Below are 15,081 nucleotides of genomic sequence, written 5' to 3' on the forward strand. Positions count from 1 at the left end.
CCATCCCAAGATGGTAATAAAATGTTAAACTCGCGTCAGGACACGTGACCTGATCGAAAATTGATAAGAGAGTCGTTGAAATTATGGATGAAAGTTGATTTTTCTGAAACACATACTTTTTAATGCAAAATAATTGTAATAGTTCTTAAACTTTTTATGTATTGTATGTACTAGGTGAAATCCATTGCTATCTTGCAACCCTAGTGCGGATGTAACAGAATAATATAAAAATCGCGATAGGAAAATAGGTGTTTATCGTAGACGGGCGAAAATTTGAAATTGTATGTATTTTTAAAGTTGTATCATAAAAAAAATTATCTATAAATAAAAAAATAAATTTTTGGGGATGGACTCCCTTAACATTTAGGGGGACGAAAAATAGATGTTGTCCGATTCTCAGACCTACCCAATATGCACTCAAAATTTCATGAGAATTGGTCAAGCCATTTCGGAGGAGTTCAAAGTTTAACACCATGACACGAGAATTTTATATATTAGAGAAGATATAAATAATTGTCATTTTTGTGTGCTATACAAAATGATCGCCAATTACTTTATAGCGCAATAAATAAATATTGTATTTAACCACATAAATGCTAGTAGGTACTTTTATACTCAATATTCTTATGTTTTAAAGTGATAACCCTCATTTCTGGGATTTAATTTATTACACAAATAAAATTAGAAAACAAAATTTAATCAACGATGCGGAAGTCGCACTCGCGACCTCTCGCGTTCCATACGAGCGCTCTTACCAACTGAGCCAACCGTTCGAGTGAGATAAAATTTTGTATGTTGTTCAACTCTCAGGTTGTGAAAAAAAAGTATTTATTTGTCTGGCAATATTATTATAGCAACACAGAACAACAGAACTATTAACAACAAACGTCGAAACGTAACAATGAAAACAACTCAGCGATAGTATGAAAATATCACATGTACCTAACGGTAATGAAACTGCAGACCGTACTGACGCAACAGGACGACCGCAAGGGGGTGAAAGGGAAACGCGAGGGGGCTTAACGTTCCAGCGAGGGCCAAAGATAATGTGGCCGAGTAGTACCTATTGAGCCACCGGAGCTTTTTTTATAAGAAATTGGACAAGAGATTAAATCTCAGAAATTATAATATTGTGACTTCTTACAATCAACACATGTGAAAATATAGCAAAATTATTTAATAAAAACGTCAAAAAAAAATCCTTCAAAAACTCAAAAGTATAAAATAACTTAATAGAGGTTTAATTTGATACACCTATTATGCAAATCTTATACCTTTAATATTAATAAAATACTATTATTTGTATGTGCTACCTATAGATGTTTGGTTCTAGATGAAGCTATCCGGCTCAAAGTCACGCGTTGCGAGTGTAGGTATCTGCTATTACATTTGGTTAGGCACCGACTTCAAACCTATTAAGGCGACACTAAATGCCAGCGACCTTGAGCGATATGAGTTCACGGCTGCCGGCCCGCCATCTATGTAACAAAGCAAATATTTTCAAAATTCTTGCGTGGAAAACAGTTTATATGCTTACAATCCACGTTATTCACTACTAATCTGAATAAATGAACCTACACAAAAAAGTACAAGCTATAAGAATAACTATTCTGAGAGTAGTACCAAAAAAATGCGTCACGCCATGCCAAAAAACTTGTTTAACTTCAAAGAAAAGTGGTAGTTCAAAAAGGCTCGGCAGTGTTAACTATAACCAAAAGCAAGCATTAGCAACCTACAAATAAGACTTAAGGATATGTGTAACAGGATTAAGTAGTGTTCATAGCTCGAAATGCTATACTTTCACCACAAAATTGTCTAAAAACACCATGTTTTCGTGTTTTCTGCTTGCTCTTCGCCTTAATAGGTAGCGCATAAAAAGGTCACAGTCCTCTTTTTCGAAGTCGGTTAAAAGTAACTTTGCTTGTGGCAGCTGCGTCGCGTCGTTACAGTCCCGAAGATAGGTCGATGGTATGTGTCATGTTCGTGAACGAAAGCTGCATGTAGTGCCTGGTCAAAGAGCTATTTATGCAATAAAAACTTATGAATACATAAGTTTTTATTCCATCCTTGTTGAAATATTGCATATTATTCATTTACTTATATTTTATTTATACATTGTTTGCGGATTGATGTATATCTACTCGTACAATTTTTGAACTATTTTTAAGTTTGTCGAAATATTTGAGAAAATGCTGAAGATGTTAATAATATTATAATGATTTGAATGAGTGGCAATGAGTTTCTTGCCATCTATTGTCACTTTGCAGAAGTAAATGGGAAAATATAACATAGGTACTTCCATATATCTATATAGTACTTATATATATTATTATTAATATTATTATAGTGCATTTATATATCTATTTAAAAATTAAAATGAAAACTAATAATATTACTTATCTATTTTGGTATGATTATATTGATCAACCAAAATTGTTGAATAAGGTTCAGTATTTCACAAAGCTTGACATCGGCCCTGTGGCGCAACGGATAACGCGTCTGACTACGGATCAGAAGATTCCAGGTTCGAATCCTGGCAGGGTCGTGGTTTTTTTTAATTTCAAATTTATATATTCGTAATATTTTTTTTTAAATATTTTCTGGGATCTTGTTGTTAAAGCATATAACATCGCCCACAAAACTCAGTAACTCGACGCCAAGTATTAGGCATTTTAAGTTTATGTTTGTTCCCAATGTTTATATTCGGGCTATGACATTTTCTAGCAAATTTACTAAGTGCCTTTGTAAATATGTTATATATAACCATATTAAGAAATTTTGCTGTCGATGATTCGTTAGGATCTCAATGATACAGTTAACGTTCTATGGAAATGGTAGGATAATACGAGCCTTTAGCAGAAAGTGGACAGAATTTGAACTTAACGGCAACGAGTTTGAAATTACGTGAATAGCACCGTTTTTTGGCGGCTGACAAATGATGCAGCACCGCTGTGTTATGGCTGTGCTAACCACCTAACCTGGATCCAAAGCTAATGCAAAGGAGGCTCGCACTAGTAAATGGTGATAAATAGACGCCTTAGATCAAGAAGATAATAAAATTAATAGTCTTAAAACTCACCCGTGCACATACCAAAAAATAAGAGGACACTGTCAGTAAATTTTAACTAAACTTCATAATGACAACTATGACAAATACTAGCTTTGACTCATTTCAACCGCAGTTCCCCTGAAAACGAGATCTGGTAAGGTCTGTAAACGTAGGGTTAACTAAAATATTAATAAAAAATTAACTTAAACGCAAAATCTTATGTAAAAACATAGTTACAATTACAAGCGTTTTACTCTTTTAAAAAGTGTTTTATTTAAATGTGTAAAACTCGCGTTAATCAAAGAAAATACTTTAGATTATTTATACGTCTAGATAGACTATGACAGCTGTGAAAACGTCGATAAAAATTGTATTTAGAACTTACCTCTATTTTGAGACATTCACGCACACTAGCACAAAGTGTCATACAAATCGCGAGTGTAAGACGTAGCTTGTCACGCACACTAAACTAATATTTCTGGCCTGTTTTTATCGGTCATCTAACAGCAAGAGACTCTATAGAAAATACTATTAATAGTCGTTTTCACTCTTAAAGTGCTTGTACATTTAAAAAAAATATGAAAATAAATGACGAGACGAGCAGGACGTTCTGCTGATTACTATTAATTGATACGCCCTACCCATTACAGAGCAGTGCCGCTCAGGATTCTTGAAAAATCCAAAAATTCTGAGCGGCACTACAATTGCACTCGTCACATTCAGACATAAGATGTTAAGTTTCATTTGCCCAGAAAATTCACTAGCTACGGCGACCTCCAGACCGAAACACAGTAATGTTTACATATTACTGTTTCACTTCAGAAATAGGCGCTGAATAACCATAATCTGGCCGGCTTCCTGTGCAAAGGAGCTTCCCACTGGTACTGACAGCAAGAGACTATCTAGACTTCTAAATCATCTAAGGAAAATACTATTAATAGTCTTTTTCACTCTTAAAGTGCTTGTAGATTATAATTGTATGATAATCTTAGGTTAACAATATAATTGCATTTATTTCCGTCCAACAGATCGTGTACAGAGTATCAGAGTTGCCGTAGCCGCAATGTCCTATCATTTACGGTCGATTTAACTAATCACCCATTAAGTCCCCTTTGCTCTGCTATGTGATTATAATACCAGGATACACTATAACGACTTTAATCTATCTTTACGCGTTGTGGCCAATTGCTATTGAGAAGTTAATTATTAGTTAATTAGCGTTAATAATGTTACATAAATGCTTTAAGGGAGAATTTATTATTAGCCTTTGCCTTAACCGTTGTAAAATATAAGTAGGTAAAAATAAAAGTAGGGGTGTTTCTTTTACATTTAAGTCGGTTCGATTCCCAGACGAGGCAAGTATTTTTTAGAAAATCTTTGAATGCAGAATTACTAACTTTTAAAAATAACATAAAGTCTTAATTCAGTAAAATACCCTATCTACGATATTTAAGATACTTTCCCTTCATGTCCCAGAACTTTGGGACATCCTGTATAGTATTTTCAATGATTAACGCGAGTGTTACACATTTAAATAAAACACTTTTGAAAGGATTTAAATGCGTGTAATTGTAACTGTGTCTTTTTCTAGATTTTTCCGTAATACTTACAATAATGTCCCCCTGAAAACGAGATCTGGAAAGGTCTTGGAACGTCGGGTTAACTATAATAATTATTAAAATTTAACTCTTACGCAAAAATCTAATGTATAATCACCATTACAATTACACGTTTCTTAATCCTTTAGAAGTGTTCTTTTTTTATTGATGTTATATACTCAATTATTTTAAAACAAAGAGATCGTAATACGACTGTGATTATTTTTTGTTTTTATCAAGAGAGTAAATTTGATAATAATTTGTCTATAACTGCTGCACACACACACCGTGGGCGAACCGCGTGTTACGCACGTTGCCTCAAAAATTTAGAATAAAAAATTATACTCGAATTCTGGTCTTATACTACACGCTCACAAAGCGCTGTAGTCGCTTCGGTCACTATATTTACATGATTTACTGAAAATATATATGACCAATGTGCGTTTCGTTCACGACATTAAAATCATTTGACTCTATTGTCTCACAATAATTGTATTTCTATCAACGCCATCTGCCCGTACAGACTCGCACTCGCACTCGTACTGTATATAGTTAATTCCCACCTGTACCGCCGCAACCGCTATATCCATGCTTTGAAATCTGTTGTAATATCTTTGAAAATATTCATTTAAATTACATGCTGTAAATGGCCATATTGATCTACATTAAATGAACAATCTATTTAAGGTACTTAATTGGAAAAGGATTAATGCTGTATTGCTTAAAATCGCTTAGTAAATAAGTCATTATTGTTCGTAAAAAGTAAAGGATAAAAAATGGGTATTGTGGGTTATCCCTAAGAGATACACATATACCATCGCGCTTTTGGAGACTTATTTAAGGTGTACAATACTGTTGTAAATTATTTTGATCTATCTAGCCAACGTTTTCAGTGTAAGCGCAAAAAAAATGTGTTTATTGACGACATCATATTAGAAACCTCGAAAACTACAGTGTTTCTCTGCTATCACTCTATCTATTAGAAAAAACTGCATCAAAATCTGTTGCGTAGTTTTAAAGATCTAAGCATACAGCGGAGACAGCTGAGGCATATAGGGACAGGCAGCGGGATACGACTAAGTAACATTAAAATAGCCTTTATTGCTAGATATTGTATTAAGTAACATGTTTTATTATATTTACTCTATTTTTTAATTACTTCTAGCTTGTCCACTGACAAAAGCCTTCTCTAAGACCATCCAGTGCTCTCTCTTCCGCGCTTCTCTACTCCAAACTCGTCCAGCAACTTTCATTATATGATCTTACCACCTTAGTATCTTAGCATTTCTTTTAGCATCTCTGGGTTGGGCCCCTGATCGTATGACCCAACCATCTCCACTTAGGTTATTTGACAATGCGTATACATATGTTCGGGATAAGACTATGTAGTGATGATTAAAATTGAACTATTGCTTCGGAAGGCATTACGTTTTCTTTATATATCTTTTATGTACCTATATTGACTAATGTAAGAAAGCGACATACAGTTTTTAATGGCTGCTTCAATTATTACATATACTTAAATAATTGTACTTTATATGTAGGAGTTAATCATTTACAAACTCAAACAAAGGAATATAAATAAGTCATTAGCACATTAAGTAGGTAGGTATGCATCATGTACTAGATAGATAACTAACAGATAAATTATTAATGAAGATAATTCCAGTTATCATACTGACTAGACTTAAGTATAAATGTCATATTTAAATATTTAATTGCATTTATAGTTCAAGTATCAATCACATTATCATTTTGACATGGAAATAACATAATATAAATTTCAAACAGTCTTCGTAGTTCAAGAATAGTATTTTCTTTCATTAACGCGAGTGTTACACATTTAAAACACTTTATATAGGACTAGCTGACCCGACAGACGTTGTTCTGAATATAATAAATAAAATTATGTTTTCAAGAATTGAAACGCCACTATCACAATGGATAACCGAAGTAAATAAAGTTCTCGCACGTAGCGGTAATCGTCACTCACAAAGATAGAAGGATGAACTCTTTGTCTTAAGTGTCAATCGACATAGAAGATGGATTCTAATGGTCCATAAATTAATTTGGGACAAAACTTAAGATTTATCAATCTACTTATAAATAATCTGATAGATAATTAACAACCGTTGTTAATCTACCAACTATTAGCTAAAATTAAGTTTATTTTTTACCTCTTGAGAGATAGAAAGATAAATAGATTCTAATTAGTTATTTATTTTAAAATATTCTTTCAATTTGATTTCTGAACGACGGGGGACACATCAAAGGAAGAGCAAAATTTTTGTTTATATTAATTTATTTTCCAAGAATTTTCATATTTATTCACCTTTTAAACCTTCATTGGACTTCCACAAATAATTCAAGACCAAAATTAGCCAAATCGGTCCAGCCGTTCTCGAGTTTTAGCGAGACTAGAGCAATTCATTTTTATATACATAATATTATATTATATACATAATTGACCCGACAGACTTTGTTCTGTATATAATAAATAAAATAATGTTTTTTATTAATTTGTCAATAATATTTCATAACATCAAGAATTATTTCGTAAAATATGCATCCTGTTGTTGTAATGAAATTGTTTCACAGCAGAACTGTCAAACCGTACGTCAATAAATTCTCTTATAGAAAATATGTCCATACAAAACAAATATCGGACGACGTGGGACACATCAAAGGAAAAACAAAGTTGTTGTTTTTATTTAATTCCGAATACTTTCATATTTATTCACCTTTTGAACCTTCCCTGGACTTCCACAAATAATTCAAGACCAAAATTAGCCAAATCGGTCCAGCCGTTCTAGAGTTTTAGCGAGACTAACGAACAGCAATTCATTTTTATATATACAGATATAGATTAAAACGTATCAAGACCTTTCGAGATCTCGTTTTCAGGGGGGCTGTAGATAAAAATTGATTGATTGATTTCATCGGCAGTCTCCCTGAAAACGAGTATATGTATATATCGTCTTTCATTATATTTCCTGGCAATACTTGGTATTTCCGACTGGTTTCTTGTTACTAATGATCGTTATAACATTCTACTGGTAAAATAATATTAAAAATAGCCCAAGAAGTTTATTTATTATAAACAAGAACACAAATATTTCTGCTTCATAGTAGTATTATAAAGTATAAACAATAATTGTGTTGATATCTACCTACCAGGGGCGTAGCTACCGCCGTACCTGCCGTATCAATTATCCCCCGGGTCACGGGGGCCCCCAACGTGCGTGAGCAAAAGTTAATAAAAACTTTGCTGCTTTTTTTAAATGGAAATAAGGGATGAGACGAGCAGGTCAGCTGATGGTAATTGATACGCCCTGCCCATTACAATGTAGTGCCGCTCAGGATTCTTGAAAATCACAAAAATTCTGAGCGGCTCTACAACTGCGCTCGTCACCTTGAGACATAAGATGTTAAGTCTCATTTGCCCAGTAATTTCACTAACTACGGCGCCCTTCAGACCGAAACACAGCTTCGCGGCAGAATTGGCGCCGTTGTGGTACTCATCATCTAGCCGGCATCCTGTGCAAAGGAGCCTCCCACTGGTAACTGCTTTCCGAAAAAAGGCAAGGAGAGTGTACATTTAATTTTGGAAAAAGTGACAGATATATAATTATGATGAATAAATATTACTTTTAATGTTATGCAAACATTTTTTTGTGAGAATTTTTTACCCTTCATAAGGGCCCCCAGACAAATTTTTATGCAGAGCCCCGCCAAGGCACGCTACGCCACTACAACCTACAATTTTTTATAGATTTCACCGTTTAAATTCGAAATGTTTTCTCAATACCTTGTTAAAAGATATTTACGTCAACAATTGTAAAACTAATATAATAGTGATAAGTCTGTTAGTGTGTTGAACCGAATTCAGTTATTCACTAACGGTGCTCTCCACAAAGATGATTCCGCAACCTACGACAAAACACATTAGTACTGCAGTGGTTTCCAGACGTAGACCGTACAACTATAAACTAAAAATACTACGTAATACTTACTATTCGTCCTTTATAGTACAGTTTACTGTTGTGCTATGGCAGTAGGAACACGTGTTTACTAAGATATTCACCATATTTTGCTTGTAACATACTATAAATACTGGTCTTAATCTAAACATAACTTAAATCGTAGATATCGAGGCGCGTGATATAGCACGCGCGTTGACTATGAACGTTATAAATTTACCTTTATCGATTTCAATCAAAGTCGGCAATGAACGCAGAGCACGGGAACGATCACACAATCTAATATTGCCCACATATTCACAGCCCGCGTTGAGAGGACCACCCTCCGCGTATTTCAGCTGACTGGCCGGCGATCCGGCTCGCAGACCCGGTGGGATCCACGCATGCGGTCTAGAGAGCGCCGCGGGGTCTCTGCTCACTACGGGTCCTAATTCATATTATTGTATGTTACAAATATTAAAACCATAAGTCTACTCTACTTTAATTCCATAGACAGTGTTGGTTCTCTCTAATCTGCCAATCTCCTCTTTGTTCAGTAAGCTGTCAATCGGTTACTAACATTTTTAACACAAACGATCAGCAAGCCAGTCGAGCTTCAACAGTCACCTGGCATGGTTGCCTTCTAATACCATATTCGTACATTAAGTGAAGTAATATAAGAAGTTATTGTAAATTCTAATAAACCGCTTATTGTAAACACGACGTTTTACAGGATCGACCTTAAAATGTATTACTATATTTTTGACAAATTTTCTCAAATATATTTATAGGCCAATACTATATACCGATATGTGACCAATTTTGACTTGTCAATGTGTGCTAAAGCTATTTTAATATTGCAATACTTAATTATTTTTACAATTAAAATACAAGCTAATACCAAGCGTGGCTGACTGTTTACGACCTGTAAATGAAAATCGGTTACAGTAACAATAGATTCGCTTTCCTTTTTTATGTTGCTGTATCTCCGTAAGAGATGTTCTTCTCTCTTGCTCGCGTTGTTTATCTATTCGCTAGTATATTGTAAGTCTATTACTATAGACTCGAACTTTCGATTATTTGACATTGAAAAGTCATACTTTATTAAATAATTTTTGCTATAATTAACGAAAATCGCTATCTCCATCTCATTTGGACTTGTCGTGACGTCACTAAATATTTTACTGTTAAAACAAATATTATAAAAGATAAAGCTATTTAAAAAAAACAATTTGAATTAATATTTTATTTTTCCATATTAATAACTATTAGTATCATGTTTAAAAAAATCAGTTTTAAAATATTTTGTATGATATGAAACTTAATATTTATAAATTACTAGCCATCCCGACAGACGATGTTCTGTAGATAATAAAAAAAATACTTTTTTACAAGAATTTGCCAATAATATTTCAAAACATCAAGAATTATTTCGTAAATAATGGTCCCTGTTGTTATAATGAAATTATTTCACAGCGGAACTGCCAGACCTTATGTCACTATAAATTCTCTCATAGAAAATATGTCCATACTAAACAAATATTGAAAATAAAAATAATTATGGATCCCAAATCGAAATAAAAACTATCCTATCTCTCAAGTTGGACTAAACTGCACTCCATTAAGAAATCCCCATTAAAATCCGTTCATTAGGAGTCCATCGCGGACAAACAACGTGTCACGTAATTTATATATATTAAGATAATATTATTTGGAGTTCCCCACCATGCGCAAGGGGACTACGCGACGATCTCGGGGGTATAGACAAAGGCGGAATTTTAACACGTGGTTTAACAAAATAGTTGATTTTTAAATAAAAACAGTGTAAATAACTTGTTATAAAATCTGATCTGAACTAATATTCAAAATACGACTATTTCTAATTAAACAAAGAGGATGTAAATACTACTAAGTAACAATTGAAATTTAGTATGAAACGTGCAGTGAGATTTGACATAAGTTTCAAAGAGTAATTACATTAAGGCGACGAAGTATAATCCGGCTAAGTTCGAAAGCGAACACTTGCTTAAAACGTAGTATATCTCCATTATACAAGATTATAGCCGTCATCTGTCAATATATCAATCACTGCGCCTTTGATAAAATCGCTTGTTTCGCTTGGCTGTTATTATAGTTGATATTAACATTATCTATGATGTTAGGCATTTTTATTTTCTCTTACATTGTTTTTAATTGCACGTTCTATTCTAAATTGTGCAGCTTAAAACTTAAACTGACTATTTTGACAGTTGACAGATGGTTTTATGTTAATCCCCTAACAACGGGAATGTAAATACTATGTCCTCTAATTTAGATATATTCGACGCCAGAGTTTAATTTTGTGGAGCAATTTTTAAATTTATTATTGCTAATATCCAATTTGATTTAATCTATTTATTCGGCCTAAAAACTTTTCGAAGCTTTACTATATGCACTTTATTTGTATTAGATTGTTTCATTACCTTATGTCATTGCTCGACTATCCAAAGAACCAAATTTATGTTTATTGAGGTGTGACGACGCCTTAAAAATACAAATTTAGTTTGTACCAAAATTTATGTCAATGCAGGACTCAAACCCGAGCCTCTCGAGTTGGAACTACGTCTCCAACCTTTGTATGTTTGTGTCGATAAAAGTTGATATAAATTAAATTACCGTATCTATTATATTTTGTAGGCTCAATAATTTATAAGCTCGTCCTATGTAAATATCATGAAGTACATTTCAGTTTGCAAATCTAATCAGCGCTCGTTGTTACAGTAAACTCAGTTTTGATCAATACCAAATATGTCTCGAAATCGTACATTTATAGCAAACATAAATAAACTTACATTGAATCACTCGGTGCTTAAAGTCATCAATGATAATTTAAACAATAAGAGTTTCCCGAAACTGTACCTTGGGACAATCAAGTGGACGTTATGGTCAAGGGTAGACTGTGATTGCGAATGGAATGCTGCGCCAACAGCGACCCGGTGACGCCTGTGCGCGGCGCCTTCCGCTACGCTGTCGTGTGCCACCGAGCAGCATTTGTCACTTTTATTGTTAAAAGGTGCTTCACACAGACCACACAACGATTGACGCATTTGGGTTGATGTCGACTTCATCGTGACTAGTAAGTTTTATAAGCTGTACGCGGCAAAATTATTGCTTTAGATAAGGTTTTTGGATATGTGTGTTACTTTAATTGTAAAGCCCAACATAAATAAATTTGCTTCCAATTGCATTGGAAATATAGCTACAGTAGATAACATTATTCAAATTCAAATATTTTTATTCAAAATAGGATTCAAATTTCAATTCAAAAACTTATTGAACGTCAAAATCTATCACCCATTCAAAAGAGACTGCTTCAGACCTGAGAAGAACGGGGGCACAAAACTCAGTGGCTTTTAAAAAAAAATATGGATTACAATGCAATATCGTACAATAAACATTTATAATTAAAGAGCCTAAGGGCGTTCGCTTCATTCCCAGTCTGCTGTGTCATTAAGAAAATCGTTTATGCTATAGTAACCTTTCCCACACAAACGTTTTTTAACAATTCTTTTAAATTTCGTAACACATTTGTTTTGTACATTTTCTGGTATCATATTGTAGAAGCATATATATCGCTCAATAAAAGACTTCGTAACTTGACTTAACCGAGTATTAGGCATAACAAGTTTATGTTTGTTCCTCGTGTTAACATTGTAATTGTCATAGTTTCTAGCAAATTCCTCAATGTGCTTATAATACAAAACATCATCAAGAATTATTGCATAGAACAATGACATTGAACAAAATATACTATTACTATAATAAAGGGATCAGAATATTTTTTCAGGACAGACTATCTAGGTACTTATACCATCTTCCCCGCTAACGTTGATTCTCGCAGTTTTAGCGCAAAGTGCGTGTAAGGTTGTCGACAACGTAGCTACCAACAAATCTTCTATCAATCTTTTTGTTCAATCTATAAGATTTGGTGTAAGCGAAACTACGAAAACACGACACACGTAAACTCCTGTGACACGAATATCCTTTTAAGGAAAAGTAAATATCCTAATAAATTTTAACATGAACCTACGCCACAGAAAAAACTGACATTTAAAAATTAATTTGACATCTGACTTTAAAATAATTTATACATATTTAATTAATAGATAGATTGTAAAAATATTTAATTAAATTATCGTGATTTTGTTTATTATTTTCGGTTATTATAAATAACTCGGAAGTGATGGCTGGCAAACGTACTGTGCCCACAACCCACCGCCTTTTCTACTTATATCGTACGTATCGCGATGGTGTTCTACTTACAGATTTGCGTAAGAAACGTGCATATAAATCGGTCAAATACAAATCGAGCTCACAAGCAGTTCCATACCATCGTACAAGATATATACTATTTTGTAGTTGTAAAATAATTACTTTTTTTTTTAAAGAAACCTCTATTTTTCTTTTGCAACTCAACAATTCTGAAACTGCTATCTTAATTTGCATTTGTTTTTATAGTGGCACAAACGCGCACACTCTGTCTAAATTTCAGCTGTCTATCTATTGGAGTCTATGACGCACGGCCTGCTGACTAAAGGACGGACGGATAGCAGAGTCAGTAATAGGGTTTCCGTGTACTGATTCCTAAAAATACACTAGCAAATTATAGTAAAACGTTATGTATCAAATATGTTACAAATACAATACCAACATGCGAAAAGCGGTTGAACCGCATTCAGTGTGAGACAGCTTTATGTTTTAATATTGTCATGACATTTTTAATGGATTTCCAAAAAAGGAGGTTATTATTTCGATGCGTTTTGTATGCGACTTCCTTAAATGGCCTGATGCCGTTCAGATGTGTTAACCTGCACTTCCTGAAACGGTTAGACAATTTTTATCGCAGGCATTAAATGAAAATATACCTAATTATGTATTATAAAAATGTTATATATTTATTAAGTCTTGTGAACAACATTTTTTAATTATTTATAATTCATGCTATAATATTCTTGTTACATATGCTTGTCTATTTATAGTGGTCAATCAGCCAGGTGAATATATAATGTGAAAGTGACATATTTTTGAGGGTAAGGAAATATTAAAAAAAAATATTTATCATAAAAGTTATATGTGTAAAATTAAATGGAGCTGGATATGCCACACACTCCAGAGGGATCCCAACAATATACCGAGGCAAGCCCTAGACTGGGACCCTCAAGGAAAACGCAAACGTGGCCGACCAAAGCAAACCTGGCGGCGGACTGTCATTGACGAAGAGAAGTACATCGGATAGGCTTGGTGTGAAATCAAGAGAGATGCTCAGGACTGATCGCGATGGAGATGCGTTGTGGATGCCCTGCTAGGGATACAGGAAATTAAATGAATAATGAAAAATATCATACTATATTTTATTAATCTGTACTGTTATTATCCTCTTCGAAATCAGTTCTCAAATCCTTCAAGAAAACGTTGATGATCCTTTACCCATATGAATTTTCGTCCCCTATTTTAGTATGTTTCGGCTTTTGATCGGGAACTTTTACTTAGCTACATAAATACTGTGACCAAGATCTTTATTCAACATCAAAATGACAAGAAATCAAATAACAAATAATTATATCAAGACTGTTAGTAGGTTTTCCGATATGTCATGGCTTAGGTCTAATGAGATTATACACTACACTCAGGTATTTGTGTTGAGTATGTGTGTTATACAAATGTCTGTGGACGATTATTATTACAATGTTCTTTATGGAAGAAGAGGACAAACGAGCATTCGTAGGGGTCACCTGATGGTATGTGATCACCGCTGCACTCTCTTGTAACATCACAGGAATCAATAGAGCGTTGCCGACTTCAGTACTTTACTAACACCGAGGAGGAGGTACCGGAGGATCGTGGAGGGAAATTCCGACAAAAACCCTCCACTATGCTGTCAGACAGCTGGGAGGCTCTTATGCACAGGATGACGGCTAGATTATGGGTACCACAGCGGCGCTTATTTCAACCGTGAAGCAGTAATGTGTAAGCATTACTGTGTTTCAGTCTGAAGGGCGCCTTAGCTAGTGTAATTACTGGGCAAATGAGACTTAACATCTTATGTCTCAAGGTGACGAGTGCAATTGTATTGCCGCTCAGAATTTTTGGGTTTTTTAAGAATCCTGAGCGGCCCAGCATTGTAATGGGAATTATCGGCGTATCAATTACCATCAGCTGAACTTCTTGCTCGTCTCGTCCCTATTTTCATAAAAAAGCCCTTTACAACGACATAGCACGTGGGCCGTGGAGGCCGCAAATACTACGCAACAGCAATTGTGGAGATTCGAAACTCGGACCGGCTGTGTGAAGGTAGGAGAGTAGATCGCTTACTATCAAATATGATCTGCTGGAATAAGACTCGAAAGGAAGACAGGAGGGGTGAAGAAAGGAGACTAGAAATAGGCGCCGTTGTGGTACCCATAATCTAGCCGGCATCCTGTGCAAAGCCACTCCC

General features: G+C 34.4%; 1 protein-coding gene and 1 non-coding gene across 2 annotated transcripts in view; one reads left to right on the top strand and one right to left on the bottom strand.

Moving 5' to 3' along the window:
• Positions 1–8,948, bottom strand: part of LOC126967039 (GAS2-like protein pickled eggs) — a 225,894-nt gene extending 216,946 nt beyond the window's left edge. The window contains exon 1 of the mRNA XM_050811350.1: positions 8,848–8,948. The gene's annotated coding sequence lies outside the window, so the exon portion shown is untranslated. The remainder of the gene's footprint in view (positions 1–8,847) is intronic.
• Positions 2,473–2,545, top strand: Trnar-acg (transfer RNA arginine (anticodon ACG)). Its single transcript has one exon. It is a non-coding gene; the product is annotated as a tRNA-Arg (tRNA).
• Positions 8,949–15,081: the final 6,133 nt, after the last annotated feature.

The sequence above is a fragment of the Leptidea sinapis genome, chromosome 12, assembly GCF_905404315.1.
Source record: "Leptidea sinapis chromosome 12, ilLepSina1.1, whole genome shotgun sequence".
NCBI classification, from domain to species: Eukaryota; Metazoa; Arthropoda; class Insecta; order Lepidoptera; family Pieridae; genus Leptidea; species Leptidea sinapis.